This window comes from Aphis gossypii, chromosome X (genome assembly GCF_020184175.1).
Source record: "Aphis gossypii isolate Hap1 chromosome X, ASM2018417v2, whole genome shotgun sequence".
In the NCBI taxonomy this organism is placed as follows: Eukaryota; Metazoa; Arthropoda; class Insecta; order Hemiptera; family Aphididae; genus Aphis; species Aphis gossypii.
This window is the reverse complement of record NC_065533.1, coordinates 20,574,533-20,597,151: the sequence shown is the minus strand read 5'-3', so window position 1 is coordinate 20,597,151 and position 22,619 is coordinate 20,574,533.

Here is a 22,619-nt window from a genome sequence, read left to right as displayed (position 1 = left end):
GGGTCGACGTGAAACAAAATGTTTAAGCAGACGTAGCGGTCGTACCCTCACGCAATTTTCGTTAACCAGTTTCGACAGTGTGCTGTAACGTATTTTGATAATAGAGTGAATTATTGACCCGTTACAAAACCTAAAGGGTTAGTTTACTATACCCCGCGTAGGTTTTTTTTTTTATATTATTATTTTCGAGTGAGTTATGATTTTTTTGAAACTGTACACTTTAAAACTATCACAACAGTGGCGTCATTTAAATTTTTTTTTAATACGCATGCGTATTATAGAGCAGGCCACTTATGTAAGTGCAAGCCACTATCGGTTATTCGGGCCAATCAATTTATAAAATAGGCCAAATTACTAAAATATTGGATTTTAAATAGGTACGGAAATATATACCCTGTGCGGTCCTAATGACGCCACTGATCATCAAGTTTATTTAATGAAAGTAATAATATCAATAAGAGGCTAAGCGGGGCCGCTAGGTACTTTTAAATTTTAAAATATTTCAATTTACTCTTAACTCTTAAGTCAAAACTAACAGCACACCGTTGAAACTGGCGAACAAAAATTTGCCATGTCGTACGCGTGTGTGTAAGACCGGTGAAGACTACATATTATTATTATGCAGGTAAGACATCCTTTTAAATAGGTACAAATCAAAAAGTGTATTTTATACTACAAATATTTTTACTGAAACCATTGTCTTCGTTATATAATATAATATACTAGGTGTATAGAACATGTCATTATGTAAATAAATTAAAAATTGTATTGTTTTCATTAGTAACATGGTGTTTACATTAAATTTAAAGAATGAGATGTGTATGGGTAAATCTTGAAAATTCTTTCAATTCAATTAATCGTGGTTAACGTTAAACTCCTTTAAATTTCAATCACTAGTTTATTTTTTCTATTTTAGGCTCCACTAAGCTTTTTAAACGAATTGATTATCAGTTTTTTTTTCACTGTAAAATTAATGTTACACAACAAAATCGTAATGTTTAAATTAAATCGACTAGTCGATTGGAACAAAAAATAAACGGTTCAAAATATACTGTCGTATATTCGTAAATTTATCTGTAGTATTATTATTAGGTAATTATTATACCGCAATAATAATATAATATACATTTTATCATCGTCGGTCGTCGGTCGTCGCCCGTCGGGTTGGGCTTTCTCCGAAAACTAATAAACCGATAAAGGCTAAACAATTACGTAAAAGACGTCATCGCCGGATAGTTAAAAGATAAACATTAAATAATATTTTTTAATGACTAACGTCTAGTTTTATTTTTTTCCTGATGGAAGTTTGGAAATAATAATATTTTATGTTTGTACAAATTGTATCATATTTAATTTATGTTCATGAATTCTTTTGTTTTTCATACGCTTAAGTGCGTCCTTATATCAACTCGGAGGCCTAGCCAGAATTTTTTAACGGGGAGGGCTAAACACTTTGAACTTGAGTTATTGAAAATAAAAAACAACTAAAAAATTTTAATAATACTTTTTTAACTCAAATATTCTATTTTACAATTCATAACAAGAAATATATTAATTAAATAATTCAAATTTGTAAGACAATTTCCATATTTCATAACAATATAAAAAATACAGCCAACGGAAGCTGTAGCCCTTTTTAGCCCCCCCTGGATACGCCACTGGCGCCTGTGGATACCCACTCATCCACCCTACATTCGACACTGACTATATGCATAGATTTTCACGGTAGCGGTTAACTATATTGGTTGAGAACCACTGGTTTAAAGAGATTCTGAGCATCAATTTAATTTTATTTTAAAGGCCACAGCGGTTTTCTTATGACTACATTCATAAATCCGTTATCAACATTTTACTCACATTTGTTCTTGGTAATTGCTATGTGCGTTAATGTTATGTAACATTTGGTTAAAATATTCATGAAATTATAAAGGTCGAAAGGTGAGTAAAATTTTGATAATCTAAAATAAAAAGCATCTACAGTGCCCATAGTAGATAATATGTATTATACCTCGATATTATTAAGAAGGAATATTTAAATTTATTGTATTTTGTTTTACCATTTACAGACTTCTATACTATACTATACTATAAATTCTATACTTCTATACTATTAAACCCACTATACTTGTATTGAAATCCGCGATTACTTGTGAGTTTAAACTATAAATTAGAAAATAGCTTAAAACTAATAAAAATAATTATGATTATAAATGTATTTAAAAAATCACAACATACACTATTGACTATTATAGTAATATACTACTATAGGTATACCTACACGACGGGAGGAAGTAATGCGGAAGCAGTCCCCTCCCGGTCGTCGGTTCAAACCGCAAAAAAAAAAAAAAGGTATACCTACACGTACACAGTTAAAGTATAATGACAATGAAAATATTTAACTCGTAAGTATAAGCACATGGCTTGTGTCGCTTGTGATGAGAAGTTTTATTTAAGTGCCGTGATAATATTGATTTATTTTTAAAGGCTTTAGAGTTTAGAAATTTGTCTAATTATTGTTAAAAAATTCTTATTTCTTTTAATCCAGGTTACGCTACTATTACTGTGAAGGTTGCATCCGAAAACCGCAAACGTTAGTTTTCGACTTGAAAAATGTCGATAGACAAAAATCGCACACTTTATCGTTCATTTAATATAACTAAATACCCCAAACTTATAGTGGTTAAGACCGCACACCTTTTTTTTTATTGCTAACTAACGGATTAAATAAGATTATAAGATATATTGTAATAATCACGATAGCACGTTTTAAGACTTGTCACCATTCGCTATTAGTCTTGTGTATACCTATATTGGTATAGTGGTTAAGACTTACGTGATTTTTTGCATTTTTATTCAAAGATTTTTAATTAGGTATGTTATGTATAGTAATTAAGGTGGCATAAGGAATTTATTAGGTACAATTTTTAAGAACAAAAAATTTAGAGTGGATTTAGAGTACATTTTTTTTTCAAAATTTGAATAATCGTAAATAAATTGTTGTTAGCTTGAATAGATTATATAAATTGTAAAGTATACAAAAGCTTACCTAATACGACTATTGTTCATCGACCTTTTTGAGGACGAAATCAGAAGTGTGCGGTTTTTGGATAGGTAGGTACAATTATTTTAAGAATTTTGCGGTCTTGATCTATTAAATTAGTGCGGTTTCGTTCCGTATTTTATCTCAAGTTTGCGGTTTTAGGAGTCAACGATTGTGAACGCTCGCCAGAACTCAGAAACAGTCGAATCACACACATTCCAGATCAAACGCAATTAGAAAATCACCTATTGAATATAATAAAATTCCCAAAAACGGGGGGTCAGTAGTATCGATTGCGATTTGCAAATCGTGTGAATTTTTCGTTTTCGTCATTATATCGCTATTACATGCCTCGTGTGCGCTCAGTTTTCAACAGTAAACAAACGAGTAGACGACTTAAACCCAAACGCTTGTAACAGTTACCGAGTCGATTATCAGCTATCTCTGCGGTTCCCGTCCCACGAGCCGTGAGCAATATAATATTATATTAATTTACGCATTTAAAATAATCTATACGTATAAAATCCAAATACCACTCAGGCGCTGATCGCCGTGACTCAAAAACTACTCCTCAACGTACGAACTCGAAATTTTTGAACAGAGGTTCTTCTCGTATTTAAAAAATGTTGCGTAATAAACAATATCATAATAATTATTCACCGCCAATATTATGTACGTATTGTGCCGGACGGCGTCCCGCGGGTTTCCAGCGACCAATCCCTTTTGACCGTCGTGTAGATAAGAATATTGTTCCGAGAAGTTAATCGATAAAAATAATAATCTCGTGCATCGCGCGTACACCAATACTCCGAAATAATACGAAAAACACAAACGGGCGAGGCCGGGTAATTCAGCTATTATAAGTATATAATATTTTTGTCACATACTAAACCTTATTTGATATTAAATATTATACGTATTTAAAATAATATTATTATACGTTATGATACCTACTCTGAAATAATACGAAAAACACAAAAAATACACACGGGCGAGGCCGGGTAATTCAGCTATTACGTATTAGTATATATTTTTGTCACATACTATACCTTATAATTTGATATTAAATATTATACGTATTTAAAATAATATTGTTATACGTTTTTTTTTCGTTACACGCCTAATAATATTTCTGTTTATAATAGTATTTAATCAATATAATATTAACTACAGAGTGTACGATTTACGGTATCGAACGTTTGAATGTAGTTTCGTCTCGTATAACGTTAAATATTAAAATTATATTTATGTATTGTAATATTATTTAATACGTATTATATAGGTGTGCTATTAGCGTGCCTCGAAGATTTTTTTACAAAATTGGTGATCCGCATAACTGAAAACGTTTGGAACCGCTGAATTCTATCTGATTATATTTTATTTGTAAATAATAATAATAATAAAAAAAAATAATATATTATCGTAAGTCGAGATTTTGACACATTAGCAGTGCACTCTAGTGGACGGCGTGTTGCTCTTGGATACGATGCGACTAACTACACGGGCCAAGCGTACGTTGATCGACAGACGGCACTGCAGTACACAATTTACACGGTTATTTCAATAATATATTTTATTATTTTATTACCTATTGTATAAAAATTGTCTTTTTCATTTTGTACGTTTGTTCGTGTCTTGGGTAGACAACAAATCACTAGAGATTGCGCATACGTTTTTATGGATATTTCTCCCTGTGTGACACTTAAATCAGTGCTGGTATAATAGAGTGGCCCTAGGACAAAACATAATACTTTTTTCCAAGAATTATTATTATTTATTGTAAAAAGAAAACCAAAAGAAATTTTAACCTAACCTGTTTACACTTTTTTTACTTAAAATACCCAGTATTTGTTTGTACAAAACTACAAAATAAAATATACGTTTTGGGGATTTTTCCAGTGACAAGATAGGTGGTTAGAATAGACAGAAACTGAGCTCAGTAATTTATTGAGTACTGAAGGAAGTACTTATAGCAATCGTTTTTTTTTTATTTTATGTTTTAGTAATGATATATTAACACGGTGTACGTTATTAAGTAATCGTTTAGAAGATATTGGGAGTTGAGTCTAGTGCTCTTATATGTCTTATAAGTTATAATACTGTATTTAATTATACAAGATCATTATATTTTTTGTACAATAAATAATAATAACAATGAAAACAATTTATTTATTATTGTAATACCTTTTTGAAAATTTCCCTACAAGTATCAAAGGACGAGAAGTCTCTTGCACAGCTAACGCGGTACTGTAACCTGTAAGTGCATAGAGTCAGTAATTATCGGCTGTCGATAATACTAAGTTTTTTACCAAAAAGAAAAAAATTAATATTCATAAAATTATTCGATTAAAGCTTGTGTGTTTGCATACGAGTATTGTTGAATTTTATTTTGAAATTTTGCTCAAACAGGTAAGTAGTACAGAGGTCAGTGATAGGATAATTTTATGGTAAATATTATAAAATACTCACACAGAAATGAAAACACGTAGAAGGCTAATGACGTATAAGTCCTATACTTAAAAATGTTGTTAGTATTATTGCAGTACTGATAATTCAAATTTGTCAATTACCTACTCGAACACGCACTATCATTGACCAATGAATAGACCGTGAATTATATGCATAATATGTATTATAATATAAATATATAGCCATATAGGTATAATCGCTTATTTCTACACGGAATTATTAACAAGTTATTAGTAATAAGTAATCATATCATGACTAAATTAATTGTAATGATTATACACAATAATATGTATTGTATAGAATACAGATGGTATAATATGGTAACTGCAAACTAATATAGTATGTCTATCTAAACATAATTACTAACCATACTTATATTTAAATAATGATATGGTTATTTACTACTTATTTTTGTAATGCATAGAATGTAATGGTTTTAAACACAATTATTTACATACTCATTATTCAAATTTGAATTAAAATTTTTAGTCATCTCATATTCATATTAATTTTATTCCAAAATGTCCTCATAACATTAATGTTTAATAACACTTGGTTTTATGACATTTGGTATTATAAGACATTTGATTATTTATCACTCTTATCAGATTTCATTGTTTAGAAGCACTAATACGTGAACACGTCATAACCACGAGTGCATTATCATCAGAGCCATAAAATCTCTAAAATTAATAAAATACTTAATATTATATCCTAATGTATAAAATATGTGTGTTTAATAGTGTATAATAATGAAAATAATAATTTATTACATCTGTAAATTTGTAATATCGCCGATGGATTGCAGCATACATCATGGTAGCGGTTACAATATTATTTTAATAATTTTAAAATAATTTAAAAAAAATGGATACCTCTTTCCTGTGCAGTACGGTAGGTGTGGAGTGGGCTACTGTTATCGTTATGGAAGTGTACAATTTGAATTTAATAATATTATATCATGGTACACGAAAAAGGATTCTGAACGGAGACAATAATCTATCGATCGACATCACTAGGTATGTATTATTTCATATGTTTATATTGTTATTAAACTAATATATTTTACTATTAGTAATACAGTCGGCTGAATCAATTTTTATAAAAAGAAACACTGTATATTGAAAAATTTCATTGTACGTACCTAGTACCTACATTGAACAAAATATATCCAAAACCTTTCGGTTCCTTTTGTATTTTTAACTTTTGTGAACAACAATTACATTATTAAAATACCTAAGTTAAATTTTTTATTATATTTTATCACATAGTATACCCGAACAATATCAAATAGATGAGTAAAAAAACGCAATTACAAATTTGATAAATAATTGAAAAAAAAATTGTGCTAGCGTTATTTTATTTTTTAATGATTTATTTTAGACTATAGGTATTATAAGATTGCACAATTATACGGCAAATACAAATAACATTTTTGATGGGAGTTAACAGTCTTATTATTAGATAACTTCATTATAATATTCTCTTTTATAAACATTTCCTATGTTCCGTGATTTATGACGGAAGTAATTTAATAAACGAGCATGCGACTTGCATACATGAATAATATTTCTATTTTCGGAAATGTCAATAAAACTATAAACGCTAATAGTATAGTAACATAATATTTAAATTATCTATTTATTTTTAAATATTAGATTCTAAGAAGAGCGATAAATGTGATTTTGTAATGATGTGTGTGTGACGTGTGTTTTTTTGTCAGAAGACGCAGTAGAAAAATACTTTGATTTTAGGTAGTTTTTGTTTGCAAATTGTAACGGTTGTATCATTGTAATGAATGTGTTAAATTTTAATTCAATGACATATAATGATTGTTTACGAAAAAACGATTCCGAGTGGAGACGATCTATTTGCAGACTTTATCATTAAATATTTACCCATACTTCATGGTATTGCTATTAAAGTAGTTTATTTTACTATTAGCAACAGAAGTACTAATTAATTTTTGCCGAAAACATTGCATTTTAAACGATCATTGTGTGCATAAAATATAATGATATACGTAAACGTTTTATGTCCCCGAAAATAATTTTATTGATTTATAACAAAGCAATGAAATTCGTTATTCATAATTTATTTAAACATTCAATTTTGTTTAAATTTAAACATCAAATGTCAATAAATGATAATAACACTTATATGTACTTTTTAGAATTTTTGTTTTCAGTATGAAATACTTGTGAACAATTTTGTATTGAATGTTTAACTGGAAAACAATTAACAAAATTTTCGTTATTTTACACAATTGACTGTAAAATCAATAGGTACACATTTATTGCTCTGTGCAGAATGTAAAGTACGAACATTTGTTTAAATTGTAATATCTACCAACGATTATGAAAATAATTGTTTAGTTATCTTGATTACCAAACAGTTAAACCGTGTTTTCGCTCAGAATCGTTTTTCATCTCATAATATAATGATTTATATAATTGAATTCAAATTTAACACATTCTATACTGTACAGCGGAATACGTTTCTACTTATTTTTTTTTTTTAATATTATTAAAATATAAAAAATACGTAAGAAAATTTTTTTTCACATATGATGGCTCTATATTCAGTTGTGATGATAAAAAGTTTGGGAAACGAATACATATTATACAAGTACATTACCTTATCTAACCCTATACACAGTATATTTCTGATAATTCGATTACATTAAATTGAGTAATAATATATAAGTACGCCTGAAACGCTGTTCAAGACGTTATTCGCGAACAGATAGGTGCGCGTGTATGAAATTGGTCATTGTTTTGTAGGTACTGCCACGAAGGTTTTTTTTTTTTTTTGATCAAATGCATTATTTTATTACGTACGGGGTCAACGCGAGCGCAGAGACCGGAGGCCTTGCAGTAATTCTGTCGATATCTGTTCCGGATGGGTTTTTAAAAGAACAAAAACTTAGGGTTTTCACCCTGGAGAATGGATCCGTGCGAGCGTTCGAAGCGTTCGAGGGGAAATGGATATTTATGTTGACAGTTGGAACACGACTTGCAAGCCTGTTCCGAAAATCCTGAAAGCTGAATATCGTCTACCCGTGTCGGCCAATCGGATTGGCGTTCTTCATGCGTTACGTAATAACGTTAAGTTAATTAGCCGAATATTCACGTAAACGTATTACAGGTAAGTCTAAAAGCCTAAACTCACTAACTCGTGTAAGCTGGCACAGGCGTATTTAATGTGCATACACGTGGCGATTTATCGTGTTTGTTCTGGTACGCATCGGCCGTTTTTATTTTTACATATTTTTTCTCTCCTATGACGTAAATAAAAATAAAATATAATATAATAACGCATAAATTTCAACAACGAAAATCACACGGCGTCATGAATAGACAATTTGGGCACACAACGCCATGGGTTTATATTTTCCACTATACCATAATAATATTAGGTATATAGATACTTTTCCAACTATTTGAATACTGCGAATGGAAATATTAGTTATTCAACTTTTAAATATTTACATAAACTCGCTTTATGAATTAGTCTTCTCACATTCATTATAGAAACAAAGAAACAAACATTTTTTTTTTTTATTATTATTATTACGAGTTCGCCATTTATTCAAAATAAAATATTGTAACCCACTCATGAAATTTGTAATTATATTACCTTTTTATTTTTTTACTTTAACTTTGTTTTTGGTATGAGTGCGTAGTCTATTGTCTAATATGCTAAATAATAATAGGTAGTAATTATAAGAAGGAAATATGATAAAAGTTAATCATTATAATATATATTTATAAAATATCATTTTTTTTTCTGATTTTATAATTAGAAATAAAAGTACTTGTAAAGAACGAATAACCTCAATTATTCGCATAAAATATGAATACCTTCAATCTTCGTAGATTTTTATATAAATACAATAACAATATTTCTAAATGTACAAACATTAATGATGTTAATGTATATAATAGGTATAATATCTATGTCATGTATATGCGTTTTAACATGATTTCAATTTGTAGTATAGATATAGTATTTGAATAGCGCGTTATATTTTGTATAATACATATAATTGAAAATAATCACAATTTGAGTTGGCCGGAAAAATATATAAACTTGTACAAAAGCAATATATATATATACGTATTTATTATTGTTCCATGCACAAATTTGATTTCGAGGGCAATTGGTTTTTTAATACAACTTTTCACATTCAAATATTTTTTTACAATTGTGCTTTTTATAATTTCAATTAACAATATATATATAATATATATATATGTTTTTAAAGAATAAAATAATTTTTTTTTGTATTCTTCTGTATATGATTCATTCGCCATGTCCATAGTGTTTGGATGGAAATATTTTATTGCGATCTACCGGTTTCGTTATTATAAAACATAAATAAAAAACGTAATAAAATACCGCCTTGAACTATTTAAATTTTAGATGGCACATTAATATTTTTTATTCCCCTTTTGCTACTAGTTATTCAGAATCCGTACAGCATGCGTTCATAATAAGGCGTTTCAAATAAAATCGTTAAAATATATTTACGTTTGTTGTAATCGTAAAAAGTATAGGTTTTTTAACATTCATATGATGGAAAATAAAGATACACACTTTGAGGGTATAAGGGTGATTAAATTAATTTGCATACGATCCTCGTTATATGGTACACGAACGATTCTGATAAAAAAGGTTTTTCTACTGTTTATAATTTTTGATACATGACCTCTTTTAGCGACTTTTTTTTTAAATTCCATTACACATTTTTGGTAGAGGATTTTTTATATTCTATACATTTTTAATATAAATGTTTTACTTTATTACGTATTTTGACATCAATTTTCCCCACAGGACTATTATAAATAAATTAGTTTATATACGTAGTATATACAAATACATTATATACATATCTTTTGTACATATAAAAAAACCATAAATAATAATAAATATATAATTTAATTTCACTAGCATTATATTTGGCTATATTAATTTTAATAATAATTATATTAATTATTATGAGGTATTACATTTTTTTATATGATAAAAAAAAATGTACCATGTTTGATTATGCTATTATTATACATTAATATACTGTAATATGCTAGCATCATATTAAATGGATAATTTTACTTTTTCAAGTATTAAAACTTCGTACTTAATGTAGTTTAAAAATATTCACTTTTCATACATCTCCAAAATATGTCTTATTATTTTGTTTGAATTGTTTTTACAATGTGCATCAAAAATGTTAAACCTTTTTTTTTTTTTTTTAATAATCTATAATTAATCTTTCTCACGCACTTATGGAAAAGAGAAAAACTTGATGTAAAATCTGTCATTAAAATAGTAATGGGCGTTTAAAACTTGGTCATTTTTTATTTTTTGAAATTGTTTTATTTAAGTACAAATAGTTACGATAGAGATTAACTCATTTTATCAATATAATATTATACTATATCGTACGATGGTTACTGCAAGCTTAAATAAGTTTAAAATTAAATAAAATTACGTTATGATTCAATAGATATGGTCTGTTTTGTACAGTCTTAAACTCCTAACGTAATTTTCACAAATCAAATTTTGCACCCACCCACCCACTTGTCCACAACGGTTTAAAAGGTATTTGTTTATTGTATACACATAACAACGAAATATACTTTTAACAGTTTTAACTTACAAAATACTATAGGTAAATCATTGTTATTACGCGTATTACAATAATCTATTTTTACCCATCATATCCACCCACCCAGGGACTCCCGGAAGCCAATGGGGCCAATGAGGGCTATCGCCTCCTTGAATTTTTCGTGTCAGTTATAAAATTGGAAGTTTTTTACATAAAGCTGGTCTTAGGTATTTAGCGACTATTCGACAATCCTTGTATCTAACAAGTCATATTAGAGGTATTTAATTTTAAAAAAACTTTAATATTATTTTCAATCGCTAAGTCACTTTTGTCTGGTTCCTACAAATTTCCTGTTCCGCGGACGAGTCAAAGTAATTAAAAATAGTTGATCTCACTTATTGCCGAATAATGTAATAATGTATAATAATAATAATATTTATATTATATTATATGAATCGTGTACGAAAAACATAATAATAAAATCAAAATACTTGGAAAGCATACATGATTATAAATTTACAATTTACAAAGTAACCAATTTTTAAGTTAAAATAATATTAAAAAATTCATTAAGACGTGTAAATATGGATTCAGTTCTTAAAAAGAAATTCCTAAAAATTTTTTAATCAACAAATTGATGATTCAATTAATTTATTTGCTTTATACAAAAGGAAATTGTGATAACTTTTTGAATAAAATATGTAGCAATATGTAAATTCAATCAAAGTTGTTTTTTGTTTAAACTTTATTATGTTTTTTCTTATAAACATTAGACCTAATAGTGTAATTTTATATTAACTTAAATAAGTTTTGTTTTAAAAAAAATATTAATGATACTGTTACAAAGTATGAGTAGATGAAAAATGTAGCGATAAATCTTCCCATAAGTATTTAGGTATTTGCAATATTTTTGCCCCTCCCCCTGAGCTACATTTATGCGGGCGTCCCTGCACCCACCCTAATTTTGACACAGATACATTTATCCTCTCATGTAAGTACTCGCTGAATAGGTACTTTCAGGCTAGTATGCTTGTACGATATATCGACAAACATAAAATAATATTGCAATGTAAGAACGATGTTATACCAAATAATAAGAAACCGATACAGCACAGACGAAAAACAATATTGGTACAATCAACGACCATAATATTGTGACCGATGAACCGATGAAGCGAAGACGATATTATTAAAAGTGATGATTACGATAATATAGAAATCCGTGTCAAAACTTATATGTTGTAAAAAATCCAACAAACAAATTGTCAAAAAACAAACGGTTCGTGACACACGGTAGGTTAAAACACAATAAAACGAAAACTGAGTGTACTGTAGTATGCTATTTCGCGATAAAACAAATGTACAAAAAAAAAAACAACTTAAGAAGCACATGACAGTTTGGAGTTGCAAGCATCAAATATGAAAATCTAATAACGATTTTTCACCCGTCACTGGTGTAAAAAGTACAATGCGTCTGACTAATAAGAGTACCGATATCGTTTCTGCAAGAGAAATTAAACAGCTTACAGCTGGTATGAAGTATATAAAGAGTTGGGCTCCCGATCGATTGCCACGACGTAAGAAACCACTGGATCGTGACAAAAATTTACTAAACGTATACTAGTATGACAAAATACATAAAAATGAACTAAATGTCAACTTAAATTATATAGAAATAACTATATAGGGCATTTTGAGTCTTATAAAATATATACAGCTGTGATCACTAATTCATAATTTATTGTTATATAGTTTTCTAGCTGTTTCCAAGTAGATTACTAGTATTACATTATTGTGATATCGACGATATTTTAGTCGAATTTATTCAAATATAAATAATGTGCCATACATTATTAGACGTTGCAGCAACCGACGTATTAATACTATAATATTATAAATATGATTATTACTTTAACGAAAATCGCACACTTGTAAGACTAAATAATATATATTGTTAACAAACGTATTAGAAAATATCGAAATATCGCGATAAAAGTAAAAAGTCATAAATATTATACCACGCTCGCTTCACACATAATACAATATTATACTGCATCCGCTACTACTTCCTATCGTACGTATTATGTATGATAAAATAATATTAATATACTCAACTCCGCAATTCACACACACCATACTGCAACTGCACTGCACTGCACTGCACTGTACTGCACTAATCTCCCTACGATGTACTCTGTCACGGCCCAGGCTAGATCCCTATTAGTCAGCACTTATCGATATTAACACGAGACCCTTTTGTCCGACTATACAACCACGGTACATTCATACATAAATAATATATAACATAATAATATATATATATATGCATGTGTGCACGCTGCATTGCGTGCAGTCCGTCGTAATGGCCATAACGGATGTCAAAACGACGAAACAAAATCGTTACAAAACGTACACGCGTGTACGTGTGTGAGTATTCTAATTATTCGAACGATGAGCACGGCTATTATATTATATTTTATTTTGCCCATACAGAGGCGCGAATGGACACTGCAGACAGTTAGTACCTACTAGTTATTGGTACAAAAAAAAAAAAAAAAAAATAAGTAAAAAATCAAATAAATCAAAACTCGCGACGATCTACGTTAAGTAACACTGGTATAGCAGTGCGGTGTTTTCATGACTCACGCGATGGAGTCAGAGCTTTGTATTTTTCCATCGATCTCTTCGCTTCGACGAGTATTATATATAAATTATAATACCTACTTACAGAGACTGGGACGCGGTGGCTGTAAGTGCTGTACGACAATCGCCGATTCGTATTTTGCGTTCTCCCGAACGGCTGTAAGTATAATGTAAATGGTATATTATGAGCAGTTACAAGGTTTGTGATTCTTTTGAAGGCATTAACACTAAAATAATTTTAATACGTTTTTAGTGTGTAATATATATGTATATTTTTTTTTGTTTGATAATTCGCTCGTCACAAAACGACATTACCAAAAAATATATAATATTTTCGTATTTTCTATTATGTTTTATACTTATATTTTTTTTTAAACGATTACTTTTTTGAATGGCAGCATTCATTTTACATCTCTTCACAAAAATCAAATTTTCAATGAAAATTAATCAGTTATATTAATAATAAGTTTTAAGTAGTATTTAAAGTTTTGATGAACGGAGTAGTGTACACAAAGTTATGGGGAGCCTCTGTTCTTCAACATCGCTTATTTTAGCTTTAAATACTTATTACTTATGACTTATTGACTGGAATATGATTTTTATAAATTTAAAATGTATTTTCTTTTCGAGAAAATGAGTGATGAACTTAAAAAGAGTCACCTAGTATATCATTTTCATCGGAGTTCACAAAAACAGAATAACACAATATGTACCTTCAGGCTTGGACGAAATTCATTGTGATATAATATATAAATATGTTACAGAGTTTTCTATAAGTTTTCTATTTTTATGAAATGTGTAATTAAATGCCCATTAAAAATACTTTTAAACTATAGATCAGTGGTTTTCAAATTTTTATTATACACGGCACACCGTAAACATCAAAAAATGTTCACGGCACACTGACCAATTTTTAGATGAACAAAATTGTTTTGAATTAATTATTTATTTATTTTCACAATTCAATGCAATTGGTAATTTATGGAAAAACCGCGGCACACCAGTTTGCCGTGGCACCCAGTTTGAAAACCACTGTTATAGGTACATATCATACATATATTACATAGTTATGTGAATAACTAACACAAATTAGAACGGCTAGACCGGGTATTGTCAATTTTTTTCACAACCGATATGGACGTACATACTATATAAACACAAATTATAATGTATATTTTTAAAAGTGCCAATTATCTATACTTAATATTGAATTATTTTATAGGACAACATATATGATTATATTATATGTTTTTCAAGAATTTTATAAATATATTTGGATTTAAAATTTTTTTTAACCCTCCACATTCTTTTTTACAAAAAACAAGATTTGTTGTTTTATGTTTGTAAAAAATAACAATAGAAAAATATGTCTATTTTAAGTGGTATTGGAAAGTGACAAAATCCTATTTTATAAAAATTCATCACGATTGATGTTTGTTTAGAACTCCTTTGGACGCTATTGCCAAATAGATATCTAGGTGAAGCAATAAGAAAACTTTTTATGAAAAGAAAAATCATCTCTGTACTCATGCTCAAACTTTTTAACCAAGTTTATTTGTTTCTTTCTTCATTCAACTGTAAAATATAAAATATTTAAGGTGAAATAAGTTAGAGAAATACCAAGTATTTTATGAAGAAGCCAGTATTTAAAAGAAAAAAAGCTATTAAATAAAAAGTTGTCCGCAGCAAACTAGTTGATTTTCCGAACGAGTTAACCTCCCAGTTTTAAATGGCCAATATTTCAAATTTTAGACATTTACTGGCAAAACACCTCATTAACAGTTTTTCGAACGAAATTTACTGTCATAATATAATAATTGTTAGACGCTAATGGTATTTATGGTTATATGCTTTTTTTTTTTTGAATAAATATAGAGGTCCAAAGTTTTGTTTAACTGTTTTGACCTTTTTTTTTCTGAAAGTAGATAACAAAATTTGAATTCAGCTGGGCGAATCTAGTAATTTTCATTTAATAATGAATAATAATTTTGATACCATACAAACAATTCTAATATTTATACCCACATTGAAAGTTTGCTATCAAAACTTTTTAGAATTATGTACAATTTTAAAATATATAGGTACTATAAATAATTTTATCTAAAAACAAATGCTCATTTGAAGTAACTGAAACGATGCATATATTAATTTATAATGAACACTTTGTAAACTGTGAATCTAAGGTCACCTGATATAATCCAAAATTATTTAAACTATTATTAACGATTAATTTCACATTAAAACGTGCATGTGTACACAAACACATTTATTTTCAACGGTTTGTTATCAAAATATAATTTTAAGTATAAGATAATACTTTTTTCAATAAATGGATAGCAAAAAATCATAAGTTTTGTTTTATTTTACTGAGACTTTTATTTGTAGATTTTGATTTTGATTTTCTTTTTTTTTTGTTTCACTAAAATGTGTAAAAATGCTGTGTGTACATAAAAAAAAAATTGAACTAACACTTTCAAAGCTATTATGTAGTTCGAGGCACGAAATCATAAAGAGTATATTATTATCAAAGGACTACATTGAAAACGAGCTAGGGTCCATAAATAACAACTTGTATATATAACTGCAAATAATTATGTGAGATGTTTTACAAAAACTCTATTTTTAAAATTAATAATAAAAAAAAAATGTCCGGAATATTTTTAATGAATAAATATTTTATACATAAAAATGATAAAATATATAATATTATGTATAATGTATACAATACTGCATGTATATAAGGATGGTCCTAATATTTTATAGATGAAGAATAAAAAGTTTTTAATTTTATCAAGCCATTCCATTTGGCTTATAATTTAAAAAATTTAATTTTAGTGATGCTAAAGTATAAAAGGTTTTAAAAAAAATAACCAAAGAGTGTAGCTATGTTTTACAAAATTAATTAAAAAAGCCGAAGCAATTATATATAATAGATATTATGTACAAGTTATTAATAATGTAGAAATTAATATTATCTAAAAAAAAAACATCTTGATAAAATGATCGCTTGTGTACATCGATTATTTTTCAAGTAAATCAATAAAATACTTTCATTTGGAAAAATGTATTTTTACGGATATTTGAATACTTGAATGTTTGAAAATACGATGGTATACATTTTTTTTTAAATGCGACTCACTAAAAATATGGTAAATAGTAAAATGTTCTTTGGGTATTTTATTATTACATTTGAATTTCGAATCTATATTTAGGTAAAAAACACTCTTTTTGTCAATCACAAAGAAACCAATTTCAAATATTATTGTACATATACTCTATGTGAGTATGATGAAAATGAACATGAATATTGTACTATTTTAACATGATTATTTTCAAAAATGTATTTGCCAAATAATTTTTAATTAAATTTTTATGTATGTAATAATACTAATTAAAAAAACAACACTCATTTAATAGTTTACTATTATTATTTACTATTACTATTACTAGTTACTAATTATTACCGACTACACAATACTATTTTAGCTGTGTAGATGTAAGCTAATGTAAATGTACAGTAGTTTACTACTATTTACTATTTGTTCCTACTCATAGTTAGTATTGTATCACGAGGACTTCTCAATATTTAGTATTGCATTTTATTTTAAATTTAAGTATGTGTAGTTGTTACAATGAAATATGAAATCGCCCTAAGCACCACTATCCCTTCTCAATGCTAGTTGTGCCATTGTTCTTGTTTCTCGTATACGGACTGCATATTATTGTTATTATTGTTTTTATATTTTATCATTTACGATTTACTAAACTAAATTTAAACGAAAGTACCTATATAAGTTTAGTAATCAACAAATGCGGTTTAATGAAAAAAAGGAAAAGAGCCAAGTCAAGTTGGAAACGATATTATAAAAAAATGATAAAACTTTACGAAGCACTCAAAAATATAGAAACAAATACAATGATAGCCAGCGATTAAATGAGAATTTTTATATAAGAAATGTTATTGAATTTTCAACCTCCATCAAATAAATTACTCGAATAATTGTGAAAAATCAATTTCGCTAAATAAATGAATAAGTACTTTATAAAATTATAAATAATAATATATATATACATAATAATATATAATCTATAAAATTATAGATTTACAAAAATTTTTTTTAACATATTTTTTATATCTAGGTAGGTACCTAATATTAAGTTCTATGATATTTTACATTTTTATGTGAATGCTTTTGTTTTAGAATTAAATAATAATAATAAAAAAAAAAAATTGTAAAAATAGTAAAAATTCCTTCTTTAGTCATGTGCAGCTTTTTGTAGGATAAAAAGGCGGTGAAATATTAATTCCAAAATTAAACTAAATTCCAACAAGCACTCCAATATTTTCTTAATTATTAAAAAATAATTAAAACAATTAACAAAAATTCTCGAAAACTGCAGGTATATTTTTGCAATACCAGGATTTTAACAAAATGTATTTTTGTTGAATGATTTATCATAAGTAATTTCTTTTGATTTTTTATACACTAAACAACTAAAATGTATATTAGCTAGGTACACGGTTTAAAATTATAATTAAGAAAATAATTAGAATATTAATTACTAAACTTAAATTACTGTTTGTACTCGATTTCAAATCGAAGTAAAAGCATTTTCTGTAAAATCAACATAACAGTATTATAAATTATTATAACATACTACAATGGGGTTTCGTTTTTCATAGCAGAACCAAAGTACCTATAGCCTATAGGTAATACAAATGAAGCTTGGATATTGCTTTTTTCGGTTATTAAATCGGATTTTCGGATATGGCGACGGCCTAAAATTTTCTAAGTAGTTTACGATATGAATACAAGTTTTGTTTGTTCGGATATGAAAAAAAGTAAAAAGTAAAAAGAAAAGAGAATCATGTTTATCTTATTTTTTAATGTCGAGTCATTGAATATTGTTTGCACTGCGTATTACTTCAGGAATCGGAGTGTACTTTTCCTTGTGTAATTCACGTCTGCAGACTTATATATCTCAAAGTGATTGAAACAAAAATGCTCAAGAAAGTTTTTTTTAACGTTCCAGAGATTAAGATAAGTGAGCCCATTGTTGTCATAGATTGGAATCGCGACGAAAATAATGATATTATATATATATACTTACATATTAATACTGGCTGTACGTATATAAGCATTTCCTGTCCGAGCTTTGAATGTTCATTGTTATCTCCCACGGTACACATAAATGCTTACACATTTATTGTACATTAAATACACGGAGTACTTATGCGTAATATTTCAGAAGACGATGTGTACACAAAGTCTTATCAAGTAATATAATCGCGAGTATTAGGTAGTAATATATAATATGCGTACATAAAAATATATTAAATACTATTTGGTTGTAGAAACTCTTGAAAATAATGCGTTTCTATGACGTATTATTGGTATTCGATTGTACGGCAAAATAAAATAAAAAACCCGTTTATTCAGTATCGACGTTTAATTTTGCAGTGAAATATCAAAATTTTTGCTCGACGGAAACCGATAATGCTTGTAAGTACCTGTAAATTGCAATAATAACATATTACGTGCCTAGGTTATGCATAGGTGGGTATCTGTTATATTATAAATTATAATATATGGACTTGACTTAATCGTTCATAATATATTATTATAACGCTTATGAGTCAGCGCCGAATGTTCGTGTGAGGTACATAATTTTAATATGTATATTACGTACGAGAAGAAATATTAAAAAAAAAAATTAACAATTCATTGGGATCCAGCCCGGATAACTTACTATAGTCTTGCAATGTATTTCTAAGACTTAATACAATGCAATTTACCCATTGCAGAGTATTTATTGAAAACTTTTTTAAAATTATTTTAAAAAAATGTAATTATTTTTTTTTTCAAGCATCAGCGAAGTTTCGAGTACTTGAATAATAAATTAAAATTTCTTAAAAAAAAAAACCATACAATTTGCACTGAAAACGAATGGTGTATAATATAATATTATTTCATAGAACATTATTTCTAGGTATAGTTGTTATTAACTAGAAGGTTTTTTTATTAACCATAGAATGTTGTAAAGGTTTGTGGTGTAAATAACTTTACATCGATCTTAATGTATTTAAAATTAAATTTTGTACAGAAAATAATAATATTTTATTATTTTTTATTATTAAAGTAATAATAACATTTTTTTTTTTTTAATTTTACAATTAATATTTTTTGAATAGTATAATGAATAATAACAATTTTTAAGGTTAAATCGTAATTACATACGTTTAAGTTCTTAAGTCTTCCAAATTTTATTAGAATCATGTGTGATATTTTTAAGCTATAGATTTTAACATTAACCTATTTTAAATGATAAAATAGTTGACATATTTTCCTGATTTTGAAGGGGTTTTTAAAAATTTGAACTTAAAATGATTAAGTTTAAAAAAAATTATTGACCATTTTCGATATTTTTGATTATGATAAGAACAAATTTAGAAAAATCTTATATTTTTATTATTATTATGCATAAATCTAAAAATATTAAATAAATCAACATTTTCAAATGTCTAAAAGTAATATAAAAAAAACCAAAAATTACTTGGAATATGTATAGAAAAATGTCATTATAAATATTTGGATAAAAAAATCACATATTTACAATTATATCTCGTATTTTTAAAATACAATATATAAATAATTTTTGATTTGTCAAAAATTGATTTTTGCTAAATTTCCATTTTCTATATACATGTATTTTTTAAAACTATTTTGGAAAGAATTTAAATATTGGATATTTTTTACTTTTAACCACTCAAAATACTAACTAAATCCAATTATTTATCAAAAGTTTGAAAATTGAAGTTTTTTTATTAGACTTTTGATTACTTACCTACTAGAATTTTGCGATTTCTATATGAATCTATTTAGTGCAAGTTACACTAAATTTAGTGTAACTGTTAAATTTGCGCTCCAACGCAACAGCCCAGTTGTATTTTAGAGATATGTCTTGAAGCACTTGGAATTCTAATAAATATTGAAAATATTTTAATTTAGGTAAGTACATCGGGTATCGAGTGTGCATCGTCTTCGAGTATCGTTCAATGTAATAGATGTATTTGAATTCGATGATATGCCGTTGCATTCAACAAAATATGATGTTGAGCGGAGCTGTTTGTCAGATTATATTTCTAAGAATATTTTTTTTTATGCATTGATGTTGCTATAACTTTAACGCTAGTGGTTGAACCAATTTTTGCCAAAGTCACTGTACACAATAATTTATCATAAATGTAGTCTCGCTATTAATGTGTGTGTCAATATTGCAGCTGTACCGTAAAATTGCTTGAAAAAGTGTGTGGGTATAAATAGCATAAAATAAGTCGAAATATTTTGAAAATTATAATGATAATAATTAAATATAAGACGTTGATGAATTTTACATTTTTCCTTTGATCCTATAAAATGCTATTTTAGTTAAAAATTCGTTTCATGCATCCTTGGTTTAGAATACCTACACTAATTTTATTTTGTATTATTTTTTCGTTTTATAACTTTATTTTTTAAATATTTTTGTAGTTATTATAGAATGTAGGGCATTTTTCTCAAATTTTAGATTTTAAAGAAAGTTTATGTGTTAAAAATCGTAACGTATTGATACAGGTTTATTGTTCGTGTGTTATAAAATATAAATTATAAAACGTGTATTATAACTTATAATACAAGTGATTTTACACATACATCCGATTGAACTATAATTATTATTAATAATGCACAATATAATGAATGGAAAACAGTTCCAAGTCTCTATGGTTGATGTTTTTTGAGTTACAACATAATAGCTAAAACTGTCCGAGGAAAAATCATTATTTTACGTTTAAATATTCAATTTCGTCAATATTCAAACTTGAAATGTTTATAACATAATAAAATTGTAAATATGTATTTTCGATATTATTAAATCGATATAAAAACAACTTATGCAGAACTTTGTATTCAACTTTCAAGCTTTTTAACATAGGTAGTAACAAAAAAGTTACTACTATATTCGTCATAAATCGAGAAAAAAACTTTAAAAATTTGAACATGTCAAATATCTATACGTATAAGCTTTAAAAGATGAAAAACATTTTGAAAATTATATCATGTATAAAATATAAATAAATATTCAGTAAAAAATACCAAGTTCTTTCGATCAAAAACAACAAAAATAAAATCAATTTTGTTATTAACTGTCAACTGGTGTTGCGTAAATATTCTCATTTTCTACTGTATTTCGATAGTTTATGTTTTCAACGTTGTTCGTTGATTATTATTGTTTTTATTATTTTTTCAACACCTTCACATGGATATTATATTCTACAAGATTTAAACTATTTATAAATTAAAATGGTTATAAAAATACAATATTCCCCCTCAAATTGGTTCAAATAATATTTTGTTTAGTTTGAAAAAAAAAAAAATTAATAATTTTTTGTGTTAGACGATTTTGGTACAAGTTGATTTGACCATCAATGTGATGAAAAAATCGATCTTTTTGGATTCTGCGCTGTCTACGATCAGTCGGTGATATAAGTGAAATGTGCTATACACTTATTTTAGCGTTGCAATTTGCAACATTGATTATTATTTATGATGTAATATCTTTGTGTATAATAAAACATCATATATTCATACGCTGGCGCGACTCGCGTACGGGTTAGAATGTTAGGTTATACACTTACACGTAATATTTACATTTACCTATTATAATATTATATAGGGCGAATCCCGTTTGCGACGTAGTAGTTTTTTTTTCGTCCATGTTTCTACCGGAGAGAGCCAGTGTTGAATATAATAATGGGCAATGGAAATAGGTTGTGTGGGATGAAAATGAATATACAGGAAAACGAGGAAAAAAATG